The following is a 12,403-nucleotide window of genomic DNA, read 5'->3' on the forward strand; positions in this document are numbered from 1 at the left end:
TGGAGTGCCAAGGTTAAAAGATGAAATGCCACTGGCACTGGTTGAATAAAGCACCTAAAAATTGTATACAGTAGATTCAGGCATGAATTCCCTGAAGAACATCACCTAATCGCAAAAGAGCAGCTGTTTTAGCATCCAGTTCATGCTTAAGGGTTTCAATAATTAGTCACTCAACAAATGTTAAGAAAAAAATCAAGTTTTCAACCATAGCATTCGTAAGTGGAAAAAAATGTTTCTTTTTTTTAAAGCAGCAGCTACGTTTCTCTATAAATGGCATTTTTTATTTTTTTGACACAAGAAATAGGCATTTTTTAAAATGTAGGCTCTGATATATATAATGTATACACTCTACACTGTTGTATTCTATGACTATGGTGAACTCTGCATACTCCTGAGTTTCCATTATAACCCCATGTTGAGGAAAGTTATGAGTGAAAAGGAAAGGAATAAGTTTGCTGTTGTCCTGATTTTTACTTCCTAACTGACAACTTTAATGACACTAGAACATAAGCTAATGTGAAGGAAGGGAACTTCTGTGTTTTGTTCACTGCTTTATCCTCAGCAAATATTTGTGAATAAATCTCCAATTGATTTTTTCAAATTATGAATCACATTACTGTTCTACTATATTCTTTGTCTTGAATAAAAAAGTAAGACAAAGAGGAAGTGCTGACTTTTAACTGATGAGTTGGGGAACCCATTAAAAACAAATTAGTTCTGGTTTTGTTTTTTTTTTCCTGCCCCTACAAAGGGGATGATGCTTTCTCTCTAGAGAAGCTCATCTTAGGCTTACTCTGAAGTGTTCTACTTTAGTACTAACTTTCTTCATAAATTGTATCCTGCTACTCTGATTAAATCATCTCGCCATCTCTTTTATTTTTCCTATATCTTTTTTCTCTATGTATAGCCTTCCATGCACAGTTGACCCTTGAACAACTTGAGGTTTAGGGGTACCAACCACCAACAGTCAAAAATCTATGTTTAACTTTACAATCAGCTTTCCATAACTGCGGTAACCACATCTGTGGATTCAACCAATTGCAGATCATGTAGTACTGAAGTATGTATTTACTGAAAAAAACTCACACATAAGTGGACCCATGCAGTTCAAAACTGTGTTGTTCAAGGGTCAACTATAGTTTCTTACTCTTTTTAACTGTGCCTTATATGCTGGTTTAACATATTATTAAATTTTTAAGTTCTATTATGAGATTTTTCATTTCTGATATTCTAATTCATTCTTATTTTAATGTGCCTTGTCATTTTTATAGTCTATTACTCTTTATTTATGTTTTAGAATCCCTCTTTTTTTAAACATCTTTATTGGAGTATAATTGCTTACAATGGTGTGTTAGTTTCGGCTGTATAACAAAGTGAATCAGCTATACATATACATATATCCCCATATCCCCTCCCTCTGCGTCTCCCTCCCACCCTCCCTATCCCACCCCTCTAGGTGGTCACAAAGCACCGAGCTGATCTCCCTGTGCTATGCGGCTGCTTCCCACTAGCTATCTACTTTACATTTGGTTAGAATCCCTCTTTTATTTATTAAATATATTTATCTTATGTATTGGATATTTCTAATAGCTGAAATATCTGTAGATCTGTTTCAGTTGTGATTTCTGCTGACTCTTGCTCATAGTGTTTTGATTTTTTCCCCTTGTTATGTTTTGTGATTTTTTTTTAAAAAATGAGTTTATTTGTTAGAATTTTAACTATGATTATTTGATAACTAGGTTGATAATTCCTTCCATGGAGGATTTGTGATTGTTTCTGGCAGGTACTGAAGAGTGTTACAGACCCAAGTCTATTTTCTTTTGGACCCAAGTCTATTTTAAATTAAAACTCTCCATTTGTAGAGTTTAAGGACCATGAAAATAGTGTAAAATAAGGCCTCAAATCCAAGTGAATGTAAGCAGGTAACCAGGAGTTATTCAGGGGGATTTTAACTCCACCCAGAGCTGTATGCCTCTCCAGGATGGTCTCTGATAGGCCCCCTTCACTTTGCAGAACGCAGGGAATTTTCCTCAGTCTCCATTCTTCTCCATGCACGAGTTTCTATGCCAACAGAAAGTGATGGATGCCCCCGAAGTATTCAGTGATTTCAGCACTCCTTTACCTCACAGAATATACTTGCTTGGTTTCTAGCTCCAGAAAGTTTCCCTTATTTTCTTATAGGTTCATCCATTCATTTTAAAGGATTTTTAAAATACTGAATCTAGTATTTTACATATTTGGTGGATGTCTTGTCTATCATACTGCCAGAAATGGAAGTCTATTTAATACTTCTACGATTGCTTCGTAAAATTTAAATCAGGATATTATAATTACTCCTGTAAATTTTATTTTAGTGTGTTAACTGTAGTCTATAAGTTTGTCAAGGGTACTTAAAATTTTGCCTGCGTTATTATATTAGCTTACCTTAGAAGTTGTGTATCATCTGCAAATTTTCTTCAACTTTCTCAGCCTTCACCAAAGTCACTGATCAACACAGCTTCTGACAAAAAGAAAAGCATAAAATTAATTTTAAAAATCTTTATAGAGATTTCAACGTTTTTCTTATTATCATGTACATAGAATTATAAATTGAATTTCCATCATAATCATATACAAATGAATCAAATCAAAATAGGAATATCTCCCTACCCCAATTACTTCAAGTGGTAGACTTTTTAAAAAGTAGTACTGAACCAAATAAAAATATTTCATCATTAGGGAAAACCAGTAGAAATGTGAAGGGGTGGCTTGGATGAGGGGAACTCTAGCACCACTGAAATCTCTATCAGCCCTAATCTTCCACAGGAGGAAACCACCTTATCTAAACTAGTATCTTAAAGGCCAATACAAAAAGGTTGTGCAAAGCTTAGAAGAGCTTTGAAGTGTCACGAAAGGAAGCTTTGAAAGGTTTTTTGCTTTTAACAGCATCATGAAAACCCATGCCTGCTAGATTTTTTCTTTTCTGCTTTGCCATAGTTTTAGTTCGCATCTGTCACTAATTTCAGTCATCAATGGCAACTTTTATAAAATTTTTATCTCCAACATCAGTATGAGGGCATTTATGTGTGCATGTGTGTATGCTTGCATTTTCCCATTAGAAATAAGAGAAAACTTACACTCTCTCCTTTAATACAATGCTCTTGCATGAAGAACGTATAAACCACTGACTTTGGGTCTGCATCTTTATTTATTTTCTGAGCAGCAACTACTGGTTTAAACAGAACATTTAGCTCTGGATGTTCTTTCTTCTCAATATTTGATGTATATCCTGCAATAATGTAGTAGAAAAAACACAGGCTTTGGAATCACATAGATCTGGGTTTAAATCTCAACATCCCTCTTAGGAAAATAATATCACAAGTCTCAACGGGTAGCTGCAAGAGCCAAATTATATAGCATATATATAGTGCCCAGCACAAAGCCTGCTACGTAACCTGTACTCTGTTACGTTAGCTGTCCTTCTGTGTAATTTTGTACTTCATTTCCACTTCGCTCAATCTATCAAAGGACTTTCCAGAATAAATTTTCTAAGTCATAGCCCTGATAAACTACTGTGGTTTTGTTCAACAATTAACATTTTGCAACACTTATTTTACCCAATAGACATAAAATACTTTAAAAATAGCAATACAACAATTATACTACTGAATATACCCCGCTAAGAAGGTACAGTTATCCCTTGGTATCCATGGGGGATTGGTTCCAGCTCCAACCCCCCATGGATACCAAAATCCACGGATGCTTAAGTTCCTTATATAAAATGGCATAGGGTTTGCATATATCCTATGCACATTGCACATATACTTTAAATCATTTCTAGATTACTTATAATACCTAATACAATGTACATGATATGTAAATAGTTGCCAGTATGGGGTAAATTCAAGTTCTGCTTTTTGGAACTTTCTGGAATTTTTTTCCCTGAATATTCTCGATCCATGGTTGGTTGACTCTGCAGATGGAGAATCTGAAGATACAGAGGGCCAATGTACAGTCCAAAATCTATATTCTAAAGTCACTAAAATTGTTCCTTTTCTTGTGTGGCTATGTCACCAAACTTCTATACAGTTATGTAAATTTATTTCCTTTGTAGATTTTTCTTCTCTTTTTACCTTTCTACTTAATTTAATTTTTGAATATGTAAACATACATGATTCTAAGATTGAAACCATGTAAACAAGTTATAATTAGAGAAATCTCTCTATCATTGGCACCTTTCCCATTCCTTCCTTCTACATATTTAATAGATTACTCTATATACTCTTCTGTGCCTTTGTTTTTTCCACTTTGTAATATATTCTGCAGATCACCTGATATTGGTACATGGAGACTTTCTACATTCTCTTTATGCCTTCTGGTGAAAAGGGTGACTTGGAAGGGACACCATCAACCTGGAGATTATTCCATTGCTGCATGTACTTTAATCAGTTCCCTATTAATGGGCATTTTGGTTATTTCCAATCTTTCACTAATACAAGTAATTCTGTTGTGACTAAATTGATACAAATGCCAGTTTATATTTTATGCCAGTGTGTCCTTAGAACAGATTCCTAAGTTAGATGTCTGGGTCAAAAGACACACGCATATGTGATTCTGCCAGATACTACTAAATTCCCTCCTGGGCTTTGTGCTTTTGTATCCCCACCAGAAATGCATCAAAGTGCCTGTTTCCCCACAGTCCATAGAACATTTTATATAACTATAGATTTTGGTGAGAAAGGCTTTAGTGTACTTGTGGTTTTTAGAATAGCTTTCATTTGTATTTCTCTTTGTATGACTGAAGTTGAACATCTTTTATATGTTTGTCATCTGCATTTTTTTCCATGAAATCTATTTTCATATCTTTGGCCTGTTTTTCTACCAGGTTGATGGTAATTTGCCTTGATTTTTGGAGGTTATTTTCATTAAGGAAATGAGCTCTTTGTGCTGTAAATTCAAATATTTCTTCCCAGTTTGTCACTTGTCGTTTGACTTTGTTCATGGCATTTTTCACCATGTAAATATTTTTTTAATATAGTGGAATTTATCATAGTTTTAATTTTCTTCTGAGATTGAGTCATAGTTATAAAATCCTTGGCTTACAATTTCATAGACTTTAAATTTCTTCCATGCCTATTTTGCTTTGTATGTTGCCATTGAGAAGTCTGTTGCTAACCTCTTCTTTCCGCCTGGAAGCCCAGAGGTACTTTTCATTATCTTCAAAGTCCAATAGTTTTATTAGGACATGACTTAGTGTTGACTACTTGGGATCAATTTTCCCAGTACACAAGGAGCATTTTCAATACGTAGATTTAAATCTACTTCCAGAATGTTTTTGTGGATTTAAATTTAAATATTACCTCAGCTACTGTTTTTTTCTTCTTAGGAACTCTAATTTTACATATCATCTATATAAATCATTTTCTCTCTGACTTTTTACCTTTCTTCATTTAATTTTCATTCTTTTGGCTGTCTTCATATTTTTTCTCAATGCCCCTTATATTGTTTCCGTTAGGTATCTTGGACTTTAGCGTCATTTTAAAAGATGATTATTTTTTGTCTTCATTTCGTTTCCTGAGTTCAGTAAATTCACCTTCCATTTCTTCCCTTCTTTTTTTGTCTTGGGGTTCTGAATTTGAGACTTTATCTCTGCAAATGCTCGTTTAAGGGTATTTCATTCAGGTAGGAGTATTTAATTCAGGTAGTTTTCTTTAGCTCTTTAGTTGAGTAAGCTTTGGGGGAGACTTTTCATCAGCTGAAATATTTTGATTCTCATTTTATTTTTCTACTTATAGTAACCTTATATGGGTGTTGCCTGCCATTTTCTGTTCATTTTGAAGGGTTTCAATTTTCCTAAGCTAATTAACAACGGTACATAGACAGGAGTGAGGGATTTGGAAGAAATACTGGATTTTTTTAGTTCAATAGCACCTTCTGTTGGTTTAATAAAGTACAGACTTTTAAAAACCAGTGACTCCTTTTTGGGTGAAAAAGGGTTCATCTATCTTCTACTCTGTTTCACCAAGATCCTTAATTTCTACTACCTCTTCGTTCTCTTTACCACCAAGCCTCCAGGTAAATGGTGACCCTTCCAAGTCATTCTGTTCCCAGAAGCAATATCTTTCTGAGATGGCCTCTTTGATCCCGTGTACTTTCAAGTCCCTTTTGTCTAAGGAGTCTCAAACCTTAGTATTTCCCTCCTTAGGGTGGGGTTTTCTCTTTTTGGAGTTATTTTACTTGCATTCTACTGACGCCAGTTCCTGCTTCCTTTTTCTCTGTTCTGAAGTCTCAACCTCACTTGTCACCTCAGCATGGGGTCCAGAGCTGAGTCTGCTGCATTTCAGTTTATCTGCCTACATAATCATAATTTGAAATTACATTAGTTAGGCAAGGGTGGTGGTGATTTACTTTGCTCTCCTTACAGATCTGTATGGTTTTTTTTTTTTTAATAAATTTATTTATTTATTTATTTTTGGCTGCTTTGGGTCTTCGTTGCTGCGTGGGCTTTCTCTAGTTGCAGCAAGTGGGGTCTACTCTTCGTTGCGGTGCGTGGGCTTCTCACTGCGGTGGCTTCTCTTGTTGTGAAGCATGGGCTCTAGGCGTGCGGGCTTCAGTAGTTGTGGCTCACGGGCTCTAGAGCGCAGGCTCAGTAGTTGTGGCACATGGGCTTAGTTGCTCCTCGGCATGTGGGATCTTTCTGGACCAGGGCTCGAACCCGTGTCCCCTGCATTGGCAGGTGGATTCTTAACCACTGCGCCACCGGGGAAGCCCTGTATTGTTTTTTAAAAGGATGTATGGAGAGATTTGGATTTAGACAGTTGCCACCATCCTACAGAAACCTTGACCCAGGTTTAATTTTTAAATTTTTAAATTATTTTCTAGTCTTATTACATATGGTCAAAATTTTGACTTTTTATATTTTGGAACTGATATATTCTTTGTGGTCTAATACATAATAGATTTTTATAACTGTCCTATGTGCATTTGAGAAGACATATTCTCTATTAATGGATTCAGACTTTGATACAAATCTGTAAGATCTACCTTACTGATTATGTATAATAATGACTAATTTTCTTGGTCCACTTAACCTGACATTTTGAGAGAGGTGTGTTAAAGTCTTCTATTATTAGCAGGTTTCTATTCCTTTTCATATCTAGTAGTTTTTACTTTACGAAAACTATTGATGTGTCATTTGGTAAATAGATATTTTAAAAAATCTTCATTGTAAATATAACCGTTAGCTTCATAAGGGATATTTTATAATATCCTTCATCTTAATGCTTTTTGAACTAAACTCTGCTTGTCTGATACCAAGATGATGAACCTTGCTTTTTAAAAAATTTGCATTTCCTGATATGTTTTCACCCTTCCCTCTATTGTTGTTATTTTAAAATTATTCTTCATTTCTTATGAACTCCTTTTATTATTCATACTTTTTACAACTGTATCTTTTGCATACAGCGATCATTAAGTTGAGCCCATATACATTTATTAATATACCTGATATATTTAGTGTTGTGATAATGATTCATGTTCTATTCATTTTGTGTGTGTGTACAGATAAGTACATATAGAAAATAAATACATATAGAAATAAAATACATATAGAAAATGTGTGCATATCATTACATAGTTCTCTGCTCTTTTTAGGGTAGGTATTTCTTTAGTATTTAGGAACGTTTTTGTTATTGGGGTTAACTCTATAGTAATATCTTTATACAATACTCTTCATTCCCCTCCCCTCTTTTTAAGATACTGTTAGTTCCCTGCGATTAGCAGTAACAAAATTAGTAACTTCCTCTTCTCCCCCACCATCTAGTTTTGATCACTGGTATTACTTTTATTAGCGTTTTATCTTACACATCTAAGTATACATACTATTTATAGTATGTTTATGTCCATCAGTCAGCTTCAAGTGCTATCCTTTTCCTTACAGCTAATTCCTATGAGGCAAACAACCACTTTATTCTACTTTTCACTTACACTCCCCTTCCCCCCTCCCTTTTTCTGTGGGCTATGTTATTTCTACATCATCAGATTATACAACATTTACATACCATTCTACCACAATTATTCCTATCTTACAATCTTAGTGCTACACAAGATATACTCAGTGCTTACAACCTGACCTCATGTCAAAGATTCTCCAGTCATTTCCTGGTTGCCTGAAATCTGTTCTCTAGTATATTCTTCAAGAAAGATTTATAGGAACATTATTCTTTGAGTTGTTTCATGTTCATATATGCTTGTTAATGGCCTGAGTTCTTGAACTATAGTTTGGTCAGATATGGAGTATTTATTTCCTTGAATATTTAAAAAATGTTGCTTTGTTATTATCTGGCATGAAATGTTGCTGCTAAAAAATCTAATCCAGGGCTTCCCTGGTGGCGCAGTGGTTAAGAATCTGCCTGCCAATGCAGGGGACACAGGTTCGAGCCCTGGTCTGGGAAGATCCCAAATGCCGCAGAGCAACTAAGCCCGTGAGCCACAACTACTGAAGCCTGCGCGCCTAGAGCCGGCAACAAGAGAAGCCACCACAATGAGAAGCCCGCGCACCGCAACGAAGAGTAGCCCCCGCTCACTGCAACTAGAGAAAGCCCACGCGCAGCAACGAAGATCCAACACAGCCGAACATAATAAATAAATAAAAATAAATAAATTTATATATAAAAAAAATCTAATCCAGTCTAATTTTCTTTCCAGGTTTACTTGGTCTTTTTTCCATGGGAGCAGAATTTTTTTTCTTTATTTTTAAAATCCAACAATTCTACAAGAATACTTCTGTGTTAACTGACTGTTCTGGGTTGAATTCCCCAGATTCACAGTGTGCCTTTCAATGTATATAGATTTAAACTTTCTTTAAAGTTTTCCTGAATTATAGTTCTAATAGTTGTTCTGTTCCACTGCGTTGGTTTACAATTCTTTTTATCATGGTAAAATAAACAACATAAACAACAATAATAAACAACAAAACAAACAACATAAAATGTACTGTTTTAAACATTTTTAAGTATACAATCCAGTGGCATTAAGTATAGTCACAATATACTTGTTAATGTTACATAACCATCACCTCTGTGCTTTGGTTTAACAAAACCAAATACACTCCTAATACACTTATTTTTGCTCTCTTTGTCTGTCTTGTCACTTTCTTTTCTTTAAAAAAATATTTATTTATTTATTTGGCTGTGCCAGCTCTTAGTCACAGCACATGGGATCTTCATGGGATCTTTGTTGTGCCATGTGGGATCTTTAGTTGAGGCATGCAAGATCTAGCTCCCTGACCAGAGATCGAACCCAGGCCCTCTGCATTGGGAGTGTGGAGTCTTAACCACTGGACCATCAGGGAAGTCCCTGTCTTGTCACTTTCTTTTGGCCCCTTTTCAAAAAGCTTCATCTGTTTGATTTTCTTCAATTTTCTCCTATCTACTCTTTATTTCTCTTATTGTGCTTTCTATGATGTATATTCACTCTTGTTCTCTTTCTAATTTAATCATCATTAAAAATATCCTTTTTTCTAATTCTTTCTGGAGTTCTGCCAGCTCTCATTTCACATCCTTCTACATAGCTTATTCACCTCATTTCTGAGCCCCTTTTATTTCTGATTTGTGTGGTTCTTTCAAAGGTTTCATCTTTCCCTTAATTTCTCTTTGCTTTATTTTGAAATATTTAATTACCATTTTCATCTGCTCTCTGGCCACTTTTTTTCTGGTGTGTTTTCATTATATGATGCAATCCTCCACGGCTCATTTGTTTTTTTCTTATGATAACTTAGTATGTAATTATCTCATAGTCCCTTTTCCAATATATTTATATGTTATCCTAGACTAAGAGGTTCGTTCCTGTGTCACATTGTACAGACATATTTCAGTTTTTAAAAATCCATTCCCCAGTTGAGATATCTGGGTTGTTTCCAGTTTTTGGTGATTATAAATACAACTGCTATAAATACTTGCAGAGGGGAGACTACAGGTTTTCATTTCATGAAAAAAGCATACAGCAGTTGTTGGGGAAATGCAAATTAAAATCATAATAAGATGTCACTTCATATCTCATTATAATGGCTAAAATTAAAAAAAAAACTGATAATTCCAAATGCTGGCAAGAGAGAGTAGCTAATGGAGCTCTCATATCTTGCTGGAAAATTTCAACCTAGGAGTGGGATTGCTAGGTCATATAATAAAGGTATGTTGGATTTTATAAGAAACTGTCAAAGTCTTCCAAATAGCTATAGTATTTGCATTCCCACCAGCAAGATTTGAGCCCTGTTGCTTTGTATCCTTGCCAGCACTTGTGTTATTTCTTTTCTTTTTCTTTTTGTTTTGTTTTTTTGCCATTCTAAGAGGTTGTATAGTGGAATCTCACTGCATTTCCTCAATTACTATTCTATACTTTTCTCATGTAACAGAAAATAATGATCATTTTTCTATGTCATTAAATAGCCTGTATCACTAAATACCCTTTGCAAATAATCCTTTTAAAAGGTTGAAATATAGCCTATCGTGATGGGTGTGCCGTAATTTATAAAACCATTCTTCCACCATTGGGTAATTTTTATTTCCAATTTTTCACAAGTATAAAATTACACTGTGATCAAAAAGTTTTGACTCCATCTCCATGTTCATAGAAGCTTCCTAGAAAGGGTCAAAGAGTATACATATTTATGTCTCTGATGCAGTCCGACAAATTGCTTTAAGTATTTATTTCTTTAATTACAAGTTAAATACTTTTCATGGAAGCCGTTTGTGCTTATACTTTTGTCACCATGAGTCCATGTCCTTTGCTCATTTTCTGTCGGATACTGATGTTTTTTGGTTTTTTTAAAAAAATTAATTAATTAATTTATTTATTTTTGGCTGTGTTGGGTCTTCGTTTCTGTGCGAGGGCTTTCTCCAGTTGCAGCAAGCGGGGGCCACTCTTCATCGCGGCGCGCAAGCCTCTCACTATCGCGGCCTCTCCTGTTGTGGAGCACAGGCTCCAGACGCACGGGCTCAGTAGTTGTGGCTCATGGGCCTAGTTGCTCCGCGGCATGTGGGATCCTCCCAGACCAGGGCTTGAACCCATGTCCCCTGCATTAGCAGGCAGATTCCCAACCACTGCGCCGCCAGGGAAGCCCCCCCGGTACTGATGTTTTTATATGTTGATTTGTAAGAAATGAATACACTCGCCAAAAGTATAGACCACACTTTACATGTAAAGCAATATAGGCCTACCTCTGACCTCCCCACTCAATTCTTTATTCTATTTGAAAAATGAAATATACTTCAAATGAACATTTATCCAATATCAACTACATACAAACATGTGTTCATCAGACTCAGGAAGTAGTCTTGCCTTCCAGGGAGTTATTTTGTTTCTCACAAGCTTGTAAGAAACAAGTAGCATTGTATAAAATGCACAATTTGAGTATAGCGTGATTAGAAGAGATTGTGATTGAATGAAACCTATTTATACTTTAAGAGGAAGTTGAGCTAGGCGTTGATTACTTTCAAAAGAAAGTAATTTGAGACAATGGAAATCATTTTTACACACAGAGAAAAGGAAAGTACCAGTCCCTAGGTCTGCAAGTGATAGGCCGTGAGCACAGTATTTGAGGGTCACAAGCAACCCACCTTACTTCTACCAAATGTAACTGAAGGAACCTAACAGAATCATCAAAAGTTCATGAAATCATAACAGAAATGATGAAATTGTTACTTTAAAAAATTTTGTAAAGATATTAAAAATAACTTTCTAAAACCCAAGGTTGAAAATAAAATACTACTCCTACTACCACTTGCAAATATTCTGCCCACTCCCCGCTCCCATACATTTTAGCCTTTAAGTTAAAAGCCTGGGGCATATAATGGCAGGAAGTGAAGCAGCCATCTTGGTCCACAAGATGGAGCTGTATGAGGATGGCAGAGCAACAGGTTAGAAAGAGCTTGGGCCCTGACTTTTTCTAGCAAAGCTACCTGGTCAGCTCATACTTTTACCTAGGAAAGAAATAAACTTTTTATTTTATTAAAAAAATATTTTTTTAGACAACAATTATTTTTCAGTTTCTCCATCACAGAAGCCAAACCTTAATCTTAACTAATACAAATTTCAAGTTAAGGAGTACGGGCTTTGTCAATAATACAATGGCATATAAAATGTTGTTAAGAAAAAGAAAAGAAAGGCCTAAATTAGGGCAGTGGCAGTGAGAGCAGAAAATGAAGAAAGCCATTTTGGAGGCTGAAGCTACAGATTATACAATTGGGCAAAAGGAGAAGTAAGAATTTGAAGTTTTACATCTGAGTCACTCAGAAGATGCTTATCCCATTAATCAAGATAGGAAACATGAAAGAGGAAGAGTAGTATATAAATTGAGTAGATCTAATTGTCCAAAAGGCTGTGAGAAATGTGTGTTTAAGAGAGCAGAACTTGACTTTAGAATTAG

The 12,403-nt window shown here is 35.3% G+C and overlaps 1 protein-coding gene across 5 annotated transcripts in view; it reads right to left on the reverse strand.

Moving 5' to 3' along the window:
* CAB39L (calcium binding protein 39 like) overlaps positions 1–12,403 on the reverse strand; it is a 94,499-nt gene that overhangs the window by 78,703 nt on the left and 3,393 nt on the right. For 2 of the 5 annotated variants that reach the window (XM_082434502.1, XM_082434503.1), the window contains exons 2-3: positions 3,117–3,268; positions 2,425–2,500 (exon numbers count right to left, since the gene is read on the reverse strand). The gene's annotated coding sequence lies outside the window, so the exon portion shown is untranslated. The remainder of the gene's footprint in view (positions 1–2,424; positions 2,501–3,116; positions 3,269–12,403) is intronic. The other 3 variants (XM_082434505.1, XM_082434504.1, XM_082434506.1) reach the window with 3 other exon arrangements.

Source organism: Balaenoptera physalus (genome assembly GCF_965194825.1).
Source record: "Balaenoptera physalus genome assembly, chromosome: 18".
NCBI lineage: Eukaryota > Metazoa > Chordata > Mammalia > Artiodactyla > Balaenopteridae > Balaenoptera > Balaenoptera physalus.